This window comes from Balaenoptera borealis (genome assembly GCF_965194805.1).
Source record: "Balaenoptera borealis genome assembly, chromosome: 2".
NCBI lineage: Eukaryota > Metazoa > Chordata > Mammalia > Artiodactyla > Balaenopteridae > Balaenoptera > Balaenoptera borealis.
The window spans coordinates 58,433,887-58,446,997 of record NC_138867.1 but is presented as its reverse complement, the minus strand read 5'-3'; the positions used below and the strand labels follow the sequence as shown (position 1 = coordinate 58,446,997).

The window sequence follows — 13,111 nt, the reverse complement described above, 5'->3', positions numbered from 1 at the left end:
ACTGAAGTCAAGTTCCCATGTGAATTATTCCAGAGCCATGCCCTGTGCTCTGTACAGAGTCTGGAAAGGGGCCACATAGGCTGTTGGGGGGAAGTTTGAGTATCTTTGGCTTGGCAACCTTCTCCTTCATGGTTCAGCTGAGGGCAATGACGTGGGGCTCAAGGTTGTCTAAAATTTGCTAACAAATGTTTGGCCTCTATCAAAGTTATTCAAAGAATGTGGGGTCTGACTGGATGCTTCCATGGTTTTGTGTTTTTGTACCTCATAATTTCCTAGCAAAAAGCCTTTCTGAAAAATTTCTTCCTTTTCAGCATAGAACTTACAGGAGAAGGGATTTTTCCTACCCCTCAGTCAGTATCAAAGTGGTCTCATGCGTATGGCCTGGGGACCCCGTTTTAGAAGAGCTGGGTAGATAGTGAGTGGCCAGGAGAGAAGAAGCCAGGAGTCACTGTGGGTTCCTCTTCCTGGTGACCACTCACAGATGCCACCCACCCGTAACCTCCAGAAACAAAACATTTGGACCCCAAACCACTGTAGCCAGAGCAGCTCTATCCAGTAAACCAACTCTAGCTCTCCTTGGGAAGTCCATGAATTTAAAAGCTGGAAGGGACCTTAAAAATCTCATCTTGCACATGAGAAAACCATTCCAGAAGGGTTTTCCTGAAGTCACGCAATTAGAGGCCTGTGCTGGCCATCGCTTTGGGTTGAACACAACAGGAACTAGAGAAGCACTTTATAATCAGAAAAAGAGAAAGCTTAAAAAAAGAGCATATGGCTGTTTATGTGTTTTATAATTTAACTGGGGAGACATATCACATACTGAGAGATGAATGACCGTGTGAACTGTGAAAGCGCTGCAGGAATTCAGGGACGGGGGAGCCACGAAGGGCGGGGTGGGCAGACCGGCGTATGCGGAGGGGCCTCCGGGGAGCAGGGCAGTCGGCCGGCCGAGGCGCGGAGAAGGGCGGAGAGCGCAGCGGCGCCTCTGCGGCCGGGCCCAGCCAGCGGAGCCCGCGCCCCCATCCAGCCCGCTCTACCAACCTGGGTCTCGGAGCAAAACTGGGAAAAGCCGCGGAGACGCCTCTGCAGAGTGAGCCCTCGCCTTGCCAGCGAGGGCAGCGAGCCCTCGGGTAGGGAGCGGCTTTGCCATCCCCGGCTCCCCGCGGCCTCTCCATCCGCTTCCTTGGTCGCCTGCTGCCGCTTTAAGCCGAGACGACCCACCGCGGGAGGTACAGCACACCCGGCCTTTTCCAGCTAACTGGGGTGGGGACACGTGCGGAGCCGGCGCTCCCCTCTTCTCCCCCCGCCGCCCCCTGCCCCTACCCCTGCCCTCGCCCTCGCCCTCGCCCTCGCCCGGCACTCCGAGACCTGGGACCGCATCCCTGCGCGCAGCCCCGCCCGCCTCCGGTCTCCAATCCGTCCTCTTAAGAACGAGATCCTGCAACTGAAGGTGCAGCTTTCAAATCCCGGTTTCAATATATTTGTGTTTCCTGTCTACCGAATCCCACTAACTGCTAGTCATGCTGCAGGACAAAAAAAAAAAAAAAAGGTGCCTTCATCCTTCTTCAATGTATTTATTCACAGTAGCCATGATGTGGAAAGAACAGGCACACAGTATAAAATCCAGGAATAGGGCTGTCAAGAGAATGGGAGCAAGACAAGCAGGTAACACAGCCACTATTCCAGAAATCGGGAAGGACCTTGCCCTCCCTTCGCTGCCTTGGCCTCCTCTGCGAGGGAGAAGGGGAGAGGGGCTGGGGGAACACCCCCCCCCCCTCCACCCCATCTTTGCTTTCCTGTTTGCAAGAAAGATAGAGTCGCAGTCAGTTGTCCAAGTTTTGGTTGATTTTGCTTTTTGGAGCCCTTGCTAAGGGCCACAAGGTCCTTCCAGGATCGATAGAAAGCTTTTTCCTCTGAAGTTTTCATTCATTCATTCCACAAATATTTACTGAGTGCCTAATATGTGCCTGGCACGGCCCCAGTGAATAAACCTAACATCTTTGCCCTCATAAGAATTTACATTCTCATGGAGGAAAAAGAAAATAAAGAACATACCTAATAAATAAGTGAATTACATGTTAGAAGATATTTTAAAAACGTAAATCACAGGGGGGACTCAGAGTATGATAGGTTCCTATATAAAATCAAGTGGCCTAGGTAAGCCCGGGTAGGACCACACAATGGAAAGGTGCCAGGCAGGAATGAGACCATCTGCAGATTAGTTACCCCTGCCCCAGGGCAGTCCCTTAGGAGTGCTTCTCTGTGTCCACAGATCTGCATTGAGCGAGACCCTTGAAGTGGGTGGCTGTCTTTCACTTCTAGAGTAGGATGGGAGGCGAAGCATCAATAATTCATATTTTAATAGAGCATTATAGCTCTGACTTCCCCAGCTTCCATTCCTAACCTCTGGAGAACTGGGGAAAGGGTTGTGATTCTTGAAAACAGGTAGGAAGCTGGGGGAGGGGAAAGATGATAAAATCCAAGGAGTTTTGTGCTCTGAGTCCTGGCCCAGGAGTCCTGTGGTTGGCTTCTGAGAAAGCTAGTGTGAGGTGGTTCCAGCTTTAGGGTAGGAAACAGCTATATATGGCGTGAAGTCAAAGGCCATATTTTAATAATAACAACAATAATTAAAATAGCTGGTGTTTATTGAGAGCTTACTATGGCATTGTGCACAGGTTTCACAGGTAGCCTCTTAGTCTCTGTCTTTTCTTCAACTGGGATGTCACGTACGCTCCATGAGAGAGAGGACTTGCACTGTTCACCACTGTGCCTGGAACAGTGCTTGGAACATGGACGGTGCTCACTGAATGCGTGAATGATTGCAAGGCGCTCTGCTGCGGGCCTTACAGTGAGATGCTGAGGAGGTTTTAGGCCCTTTATGTTCTTCAGAGTGTGGCAAACATAATGATATACCTTTTTATTCTTATAGTTAACTGTTCTGCAAATGACTCTAGGCCTTCTTAGAGTGCTTTTTCTTCTCTTTACCATGCTTACCACAGGCAGGGGAAGAAAAGGTGAAACGGAAACTGTGCCCCCTAGAGAAACAGAAACTGATGGCTAAGAGGAATCCTTGAGCTTGTCTTGCAGAGCAACAGATAGGGGAACAGTCTGTTAAAACCCCTCTGCTTGTAACCTGCCTTCACTGATTAAGCTCACTTAAGTTATTTTGTTTTTCTTTCTCTTTTCCTCTCTTTAACTGCCTTCCCTCCCAGCTTCACACAGACCAGTAGTTTTACAGGAATATGGAATCAGCTCCTGCCCAGCGTGAGCTGGCTAAGGCTGCTTGGGACCACCCACCCTCAAACTGGGCCTGTGGAGGTGTCCAGGTGAATGGCCTTTTGACGTCAGAGGGCTGGAAAACTCCACCCTCAGATCGTGCTAAGCGTCTCCATTTTGAATAAACAGAGCATGTAACCCAGAGGGGCCTGCACAGAACACCAATGACCGCACTTTTTCCCTACCTCCAATCACCTTTCCCCATGCCTAAGACCACCCTGCTTATCCCATAAATACCCCAGCCCTCTCACCTTCACGGAGGTGGATCTGAGACCTATTCTCTCATCTTCTTGCGTGGCTGCCTTGTGAGTAAACTCATTTTTGGCTGTAAACCTCAGCTTCTCAGCATTTGGCAAGCTGCTCATCTGGCAAACAGACCTGGTTTGGTAACAAAGGGAGAGGATGGAGGGGAAAGAAAACCTTATCTTGCCATTTATCCATTACCTCATTTAGTTCTTACAACACCTATTTTACAGAAGAGGAACTGAGACAAGTACAGTAGTTGCCAAGGCCTTATGGCAAGTTAACGCCAAGGAGCTTCGGACTCCAGAGCTGTGCACTTACCTGTCACAGTAGCTGGGAGGACAGAGAACACATGTCATTATTTGGATTGTCTCCACTGTCCTGCTTACCCCACCTCCAGGGGCAGGGCAGTATTTAGGGCAGTTTCCTTGCTCTTTAAGGGACTCTTTAAAAGCATGCCAAATCCTTTAACAATTAATTCAGAGCAAGAGACTATGTTATTTTATTTCTTGGAACCAACAGTGAACTGGGTTGAGTTCACTATTACTTATGCTTGGCTCAGTGCTTAAGGAGTATCGGGCCTCCTCAAGATAATTTAGGAGCAGGGTTTATGTTATCACCGTTTGACCTGTTTACCTCCTCTGAGGTTTTCAAGCAACAAGGGTCCATTAATGCCTGTTATGTACTTGGTGCTAAGCAAGTCACTGAGTGGGGAGCAGCAGGAAGGATGAACGTTGCATCAGAAATCCTCCTACCCACTCTGACTGCAGTGATGCTTGACAGTTACTGTGGAAAATAACTAAAAAATGATACTACCTAAAATTTTTTATTTTAATTGTATGTATACATGTAAATTAGTAGATGCACACATGAATTCATATAAATACCTATAAATGTAAATTCACTTGCCGTCTTTTCATGTAAGGCTAAGACCTTTGCTTTGATTATGGATTGGCTGATTGGAGTTCTGTATTGTCTTTCTGGAATAAATGACACCCATGGTGAGTCATCTACCATTTCCAATTTGGGTTTCTTTCAAGTGAATCAACAACCTAAAGACAATTTTCAAGTAAGCTGAGTACAGAACACTTCTAGATTTTGGGGATATTTCTCCCTAATCTTTTAGAGTTGTCTTTATCACAATCTGATTTGATAGCGAGGTTTCTGGGTGTGTGAGATTCAACTTTATGAGTCTTTTCAAAGCATTCAAATTAGTTTTTGTAGAAACAGTTCTTTTTTTTTTTCTCTTTACATGCTTTGAGTTTACCTATCAATTAATTAAATTATATAATTATAATAATAACGCTCCTGGTATAGACGGATATGGGAACAGACATATACTTGGCAGGCTGATCTTTGGCAAACTGTGTGACAAAAAAGTTGGGGCTGAAGACTCCATGAAGGTCTGTAAGTAAGCTCAGCTATAAGGAAGCAGTAACCATGAAGAAGCAGATAAAAAGTTAAGCGAGGGAGGGTTAAGGAGCCTATATGCAGAAAGAAGCAGGGTGTCTGGGAATACTGTGATCCAGGAAGAGGAGGGAATAGCCAACTGCTTGAGCCATCTTACTTCCTGATGGCATTCCGGTTCTAAATTGTGTTGTAATACACATGGATTATTTCAGTACCTTCCTTTTTTTCTACGCTCATGAGTGGATCTCTGTCCCTTGAAGCTCAAAGGACAGAAATGGAACAAGGACCCTTACTGAATACTATGTACAGGCCCTGATGGCCGGGGGGCCAACACTGAAGGTTTCCAGTCTGCTCGGCTCTTTGGGCTGCTACTGTTTTTCCTATGTTGTCTTCTGGGTTTCCCTAAGTCCCTTCTCCTCACTCTTGGGGACTCTCTTTCTTCCTGAATCATCAACATTTCTAGCTTTGCTCTGGCTTCTCTTTTTTGCCACTTGCTTCTCATTTTTCATCACGTTTTTCTGCTACTTCTGTTTTTCTCCCACTTAACTCGCCTGGGCTTTTGAGTTTTGACATTTCCGTGGCTGACTTTTATAACCTTCAGAGGTCCTTCTCTCCTGGGTGTGCTCTATTGTCTGGGGGAAGAACTGATTGTCTTATGTCTTCTGTAACCTTCAAGGTTTGATTCTTCCCAGAGTGCTCACTCCCAGAGGCTTTTGGAAATATTTTCAGGTTTGCAGCTGTAGTGGAGAATAGGGGGTGCCAGATGTCAGAGTAATATCAGTTGGCTCAATGCATTATTATTATTATTATTAGCAGCAAAGTCTTGCCTTTGGAGTCCTTTGCTTATTTTAAAGTTAGTTTGCTTTCCACTCGCTCAAACTAGTTGAGCACCGGAGGGCAAATGAGCCAAGGTGTTTGTTGTGCTAAATTTCAGGAAAAAATCAACCTGAATTAAAAACTGACCTCAGGTAATGGACAGAATAAATATTGTTATATAATTAAGAACTGATGATAGTGCTGATTCTAATACTATCTAGAAAACACTTGAACATAGTAAGCAAATATTCTATCAGGAAATCTGAGTCCATTTTCTTAAGAGATTGGAAAACCTATCCTTTGACTAGTTTGGGAAGTCCCATGGGTCTTTTACATCTCCGATAAAGCTGGAAATAGGGATTAGCTTGGCCTAATACCCAGAGAAAGTAAAGTGATCCAACATCTTTAAAACACCACTTTCTCCTCTGCATGATTATAGAAAGAAAATACGAAACAAATTGGTTCAGAGCACAGCTTTCCCCCTTTCCCTTGTCCCACTTTAAAGGGTAGAAAAACAGACTTCTCATCCACCCTGGACCTCACTGTGGAGCATTATTACCCTGGAGTGTAAAAGACTTCTGAGCACCAAACAAATAAACATCCAGGAATGCATCCCTTCTGAGAGAGTCACATGAAAGCAAAGCAAAGGGAGCTTTGGGAGGAAATATTGAAGGTGTGGCACTTTGTTTCATTCAGGGGAAAAGGTCATGGTGAGTTTCCAAGTCTCCACCCATGCCTTCATCCCTCCCTCCACCCCTCCCTCCATCCATCCATACATGTAGTTTAGGATTAAAGTTTAGATGTAATTTTTGCCAAGGGATGTGTATTAACATATTTATTTGAAATGATAAAAATTTAAAAATACAGAAAGCCATATCTGAATGAAAGTAAATCTGACTTTGCTAATTAATTTTCAATAAAGACAGCTTTGCCAATTATGTAACATGGTGGACCATTTTCTATAAATTGTATGAGCTAAGCTTGTAGTTTGTTTTTTTTTGGGGGGGCAGAACAACCTGTTTATTGACAATAATGATACTTCCAGGGAATATACTGGAATAACTAAGGTTCAAGGCAATATTCCACACATTCTAGAATGAATTCCATGGAGGAATAAATTGCATCTCACTGACTCAGAAGCTATAAATATTTTTCAAGTAATATCTACACAGGATGTTGAATTACAAAGAACTTTGGAAAACCACTAATCATTCACATTCTTCCCCATATGTCACACAGTGTAAAACTGACGGATCTTTTGTGACCTGATGACATTTGTCTCCCTTTCTAAAGGTATTATAATGGAAATGCAGTCTTCTATCATCCTGCTACAGTTGGTATAAATCCACTAGATACTTTTTGTTTCCTGCATTTTATTTATTTTAAGCTTGTAGTTTTAAAATTTTTAAAAGTTAAAATGTTGATTTAAAACATGGTGGAAATTCTACTCTTTACATTTATTTAAACTGATGATATATCTGTCCTCTTAGCGCAGCAGGCAGCGCGTCAGTCTCATAAACTGATGATACATTTTTTAGATGCCAGCTTAAAAATGTGTGAATGGGTATAGAGTTTTCCAAAAATATTTTACCCTGGGGATATCAAAGCCAAAGAAGAGAGTACAATTGCTGTAGAGAATTGTTAAGGGAGCAATGATATTTTAGTTAGAGAAGATGAAGAGAGGCGAGAAATGTTGCTGGTGTGTGTGTGGGGGGATTGTTCCCAAAGAATTCAGTGCAGTTGAACAAATGTTGTAATGACTTGCTCTGCGCAGGACAAGGTGCAATGGGCACACAGAAGTGAGTAAATGCTGATGACATTGCTATGTCCTTAAACTAGGTTAATTCTTATTTTTAAAAGTCTATACAATACACCATTTGGGGAGGAGAAGATGCTCTAATGAAATAAAAATAGGGTATCATAACTCCAAAAATGTTGTGAATCTTGCGAGTGAACCATCTTCCTGGTAGAAAGGGTCAGAGCAACAATAGGCAGCACTGCATCAAACTTTTAAAATATGATCTGGCATGTGCAGGATGTTCATGGCAACACTCTGCATGCCATGGCAAACCAGACTAAGTCAAACGTCCTCTCCCGTAGACTGGATATACGCATCCTGTACGTTTAAGCAACCGAATACTTTTACAACAACCTTCGAAAGAGTCAACAAACTACAACTACACACAGCAAGATCGAATCTCACAAACACAAGGTTGAGTAACAAAAATGACAATGAAGAGGATGCAGTGTAGGACTCTAAGTCCAGAAACAGGCAAAACGAATCCTCATGGTCAGAAGTCAGTCAGGGTCATAGTTATCCCTGAGGAGGCAGTCGCTGAAAGGGACTTGAGGAGGCTTCTGGGTGCTGACCATGTTCTGTCTCTGGACCTGGCTGGGTATAAAGCTGACTGCTTATGATCTGGGTGTTTTTGTGTATAAATGTTAGGCTTAAAAAATTAGATAAACCAACAAGAAACAACAGTAGTCTGGTGTTAAATCAGTCTTGGATTGAATGGACAGCCTTGCTAGTCTGAGAAATTGGACCTGAAATAGGAAATAGAAATAAAGTTACGCCAGATGGTGGGAAGCCATTTGAATGAGTTTAGGATTTGGGGGTGCACATTCAGAGTTCTGCTGGTACTGTTTCCACCCCATCAGTTGTGAACCATAGTCCTTCTCCTCCTTATCCCATTCCAGCTCAAGGCTCTCAGACCTCTGGCTCTTATTTAAACTGTAAATCTCACACAATGTGGAGCTCACCAGCTAGGTCAGAGGCTCGGCCATAGTCCAATTCTACACAAGCCTTTCCTCAGTTGTCTGCAGTACAAACATCCATTCCCTTCACTTTCCTTCAGAATCTGAATAAATCATGAGATGGCTGGAGAGGAAGCTTCACCAGCCTGAGTGACCTGATGAGAAATCTCTCCCGTGAAACCTGATGGGAGGGACTTAGGAATCTCAGCTCCTAGACACCCAGCGGGTGATTTTACAAGTAGTAGGGGATCATCTTCGTATGACTGGCAGAGCAGGGAAAGAGGGAGAAGCCCGTTCTATGACTCTCACAGGAGGGTTACAACGAGCTATGCGAATGGAACAGCTGGGCACAGGCAGGGCTGAGAATCCCTTTTGAAAAACCGTGGCTGACTTACCTAAGACCCATGCTGCTTCACAGTATTTTGAAAACACTAGAAATCACCTTCCAGCTTTTCCAGAGGTGAAGTCACAAGCTCCCAGCTGGATGCAGCTCCATGACATCAAAGCCGTCCAGCTCGGATGGCACATGTCCCCATCCAGGCTGTGTTTGGGCGGGTCAGCTGGCTTGGAGAAAACAACACGCCTCAACGTGACAGTCCCCACATTCTGCAGACTTGAAAGGGAAATCCTCTGGATTCTGACTGGGCTCCTGGGGCTCAGCCCTGGCTCTGCCCTGAGGCTGCAAGAGGAATATGAACACGGAAAGGGCTGCATGTTGCTGTCATTGCTTCTCCAGGTGATCAGAGACATTTGCAGCCCGAGCTTCTTTGTTCTTCACATCCCCTCTTTGCCTCCGCTGACTGGTGCCTCAGAAACCCAGCCCAGCATTTCCCTCTTTCTCCTCACTCACCCTCACCTCCCTCCCACCTACTTCCACTTTTATTGTACATTTCAGCAGAGCGCTTCTTAAACCTCACAATTACTCAAAGGTTTGCCCCCAGCATCGCTGTTGCTCTACAAGGATCAATTCCTATCCCTCCCCCACGCCATTCTTTCATGTTGTCCTCTTGCTTTCTCAGATTTTCATTTTCGTGTTCTTTCCCATTTCTACAAAGGCAGGATACAGAGGAAGGCCAGCAGAGGGCAAAGGGCACCAGAGCTGAATCAGGAGAGAGATGAGCATTTTGGTTTCAGTCACTATGTGTGTGACTTCGGGCAAAGAGTACAGAGTCTTCTCTGGGCGTTAGTTTTCTCATCTGTAGATGGGGTTGGATCACCCATGGTAGAAATCCAATGCCATGTGTTGTGTCAGTATTGGTGACATGGGGATGCAAAGAATAAAACTCTGTCCTGGCTCTTACAAACTTACTGAATAACATTACATTTTTTCTGATACACACACACACACACACACACACACACACAGCTAGAGACTGAATCATAGTAGCTCCTTGCTGTCAGGTGTAACTTAACACCACATTTTATTTTTCAAACTTTGGTGAAATGGAGACAATTCAAGGCTGGTTTTCTTTTGCTGCCACAAATGTCCACATAACTGCTGAATCCTCATAGTGGAGAAAATGGTCTTTGTCCTTACTCAAGGCAGACAAGGACATGACAGCCAAATCCAGAGAGATGGAGTAGACAAAGCAAATCAGAGATTTATAGAGCAGAGTCTGGCAGAACCAGAAATAGAATTATACTAGGGAAGAGCACTGGGTTATATTTGAATTTTTGCAGAATCCACTTAACCTACTTCCTACTTGATTCCTTATAGCTTCCACTAACCCTCGTCCTCAAAGGGACAATCTTCTTTTGATTAACCAAACCCAGATTCTTCCTGTATTTGCACCCAGGCTCTGATAATGATGTGAGCATATTTTGATTACCTTCACATATCAAGGATTAATTAGAATAAATATTTCTCACTTTCTAAGCAATTTACATGGAGATGGGGTTTTGTTTGGGACTAGGGAATGAATGTACACGGGGATTTCTCTATGAATACTCAAAACCCAAGCCAAAGAGACTGTCAAGTTTATTCTGGACTCAATACTGATGTGAGCATATTTTGATACCTTCACATATCAAGGATTAATTAGAATAAATATTTCTCACTTTCTAAACAATTTACATGGAGATGGGGTTTTGTTTGGGACTAGGGAATGAATGTACACGGGGATTTCTCTATGAATACTCAAAACCCAAGCCAAAGAGACTGTCAAGTTTATTCTGGACTCAATACTGCTATATGACCTAAGGATTAAATTTCTATCAGAATATGAAACATGTTGCTTTCCATTAGGAAGAAGAAGAAAATAAATATATCTCAGTGCCTGCTGTGTGCTAGGCACTTTATATTGATATATGTTAATTTATTTGATCCTGACCATAAATCCCCAAGGAGATATTTTATTCTCTTTTACAAATGAATAAACATGAAAAGCATACACAGCAGCTATAGAGCCAAAGCCAGTATTGTAACCCACAGTCCAAAGCCACTGTTCCATGTGGTCTTGTCAAACCACATCTCTGCCATCTTCTTTCACCACATTCAATTTAGTTTTAATTCATTTTGTTCCCGGTACTTTGCTAGTGGTGTGGCAAATACAAAAGAACAAGATGAACCCTTTTTTGGAGAGGTTACTAATTTGAGAGAAATTAGAGCCACAGAAATGAAGTGATTAGAGCATATTATGTATATAATCAACATGTAGGAAGATGTTGCGTTAATGAGTAAATGAAATTCAACCGAGTGAAAGTAGATGGATGTTAAATGAGATCTTATTAGGGAATCCATCCAAGAACAGATATAAAAGGTGTCATGGGAGAGGTGGCACTAGGCCCTGAAAGACAAAGTTAGCAAGATGAGCAAGGAGGTGTGGGCTTACTGGTTGGGGTTAAGAAATTCAATCCTCTGCAGTGTTGAGTAGTTCTTTTTTCCTTTGGCTAGACTGTCAGAGATTGAAGGCAAGAATTGAGGCATCTTCTGGTAATTACCATAGTCCAGCACTAGTCACACAGTAAAAATAATTGAATACTAGTTAGTTGGTTCACTCATGCAATGTATGAAAGTATATATACACCTGCAGGTCCTTTAAATTTAAATAAGAACTCGAAGAAGGAAACGTAAGTCGTAGGTCATCTCCACCATGACTTTCTCGCTTATTCAGATGATTTTGCAACTGTGTCAGGCTGTATAGTTTATAAAGCATCTTCAAATGTGATGCTTATTTCATCCTCACAGTAGACTTTTGAGTATAGAAGGCAGGGATTAGATCTCCATTTCACAGCCGAGGAAACCAAGGGTAAGGAATTTCCACATGGTTATAGGGTAGCATGTTGTGGAGCCGAACTAGAGCGTAAGCCTTTCAAATCAATTTTCTTCCATAAAGATCTTACTACATCCAGTGCTGTGTATAAAACTGGAGTTTGGTTTAAAGTAAATTTAACATATATTCTTGAGCATTATGATCTTCCACTTTTATGACCAGGCTTAAATAAGCCCGGCAACGTGGCAATTTTAGCTTCTTTTGCTTAATGCTTAAGAGTTTAGATACTGTTGTCAGCCTGCCCAAACCTCACCACTGAAGCTCTATAAGTTTCAGTTTGCCCAACTCTAAGATTGAGATAATAATTATACCTACCTCATAAGCTCTTTGTCAAGGTCGAATGAGGAAACATATAGCAAAGAATGAGCATAGTGCCTCTTTAAATATTAGCAGTAGTACTTCACTACTCCTTTGTAATTTTTTCTTTTTGCCTTTCTTGTAAATCAGTTGCCACAGTTTTGAAACTTCATTGGCTTAACTCTTTTTTAAAAAAACTTTATTGAGATATAATTTACATATAATAAAATGTACCCACCAGTAAGATGTCAGAGTTTTAGTTGCTCCATATCCTTACCAATCCTCCTCCTCTTCATTTTAGCTTTTCTAGAGGTTTTGTAATTATATCTCATTGTGGCATTTCCCTGATGGTCAGTGATGTTGAGCATCTTTTCATGTGCTTTTTTGCCATTGGCATGTCTTTTGTGAAGTGAATGCCCAAATCTGTCTATTTTTAATTGATTACTTGTCTTATTATTGAGTGTAAGAGTTCTCTGTATATTCTGGTGCTTCATCAGATATATGTATCATGAATATTTTTTCCCAGTCTGTGTCTTGTCTTTTCATTTTCTTAATGGTATTTTCCAAGGAACTTAAAGTTTTAATTTTGATGAAGTCCAATTTGATAAATTTTTCCTTTATGATTTGTATTTTTGTGTCCTATCTAAGAAATCTTTACTTACTCCAAGGTTGCAAAGGCTTTTGCCTAGGGATATCCAATTGTTTCATCGACATTTATTGAAAAGATTATCCTTTCCTCATCAAATTGCTGTGGCACCTTTTTTTTTTTTATTTTTATTTTTTAAACTTTTTACTTTATATTGGAGTATAGCCGATTAACAATGTTGTGATAGTTTCAGGTGCACAGCAAAGGGACTCAGCCGTACATATACATGTATCCATTCTCCCTCAAACTCCCCTCCCATCCAGCTGTGGCACCTTTTAAAAAAAATCTACTGTCTATGTGTGGGCCTATGTCTGGACTCTCCATTGATCTATATGCGTATTGTTCCACTGATACCAGACAGTCTTGATTACTGTAGTGTTATAGTAAATCTTGAAAT

At 42.7% G+C, this 13,111-nt stretch overlaps 2 long non-coding RNA genes across 10 annotated transcripts in view; one reads left to right on the top strand and one right to left on the bottom strand.

Moving 5' to 3' along the window:
• LOC309619378 overlaps positions 1 to 9,354 on the bottom strand; it is an 85,199-nt gene extending 75,845 nt beyond the window's left edge. For 7 of the 9 annotated variants that reach the window (XR_014238909.1, XR_014238910.1, XR_014238911.1 and 4 more), the window contains exon 1: positions 1,042 to 7,217. This is a non-coding gene — a long non-coding RNA (uncharacterized lncRNA). Of the gene's footprint in view, positions 1 to 1,041; positions 7,218 to 8,894 lie in introns of those variants that run through there. The other 2 variants (XR_014238907.1, XR_014238908.1) reach the window with 1 other exon arrangement.
• The window catches only part of LOC309619437, a 109,294-nt gene that overhangs the window by 75,754 nt on the left and 20,429 nt on the right, over positions 1 to 13,111 (top strand). The window lies entirely within an intron of this gene.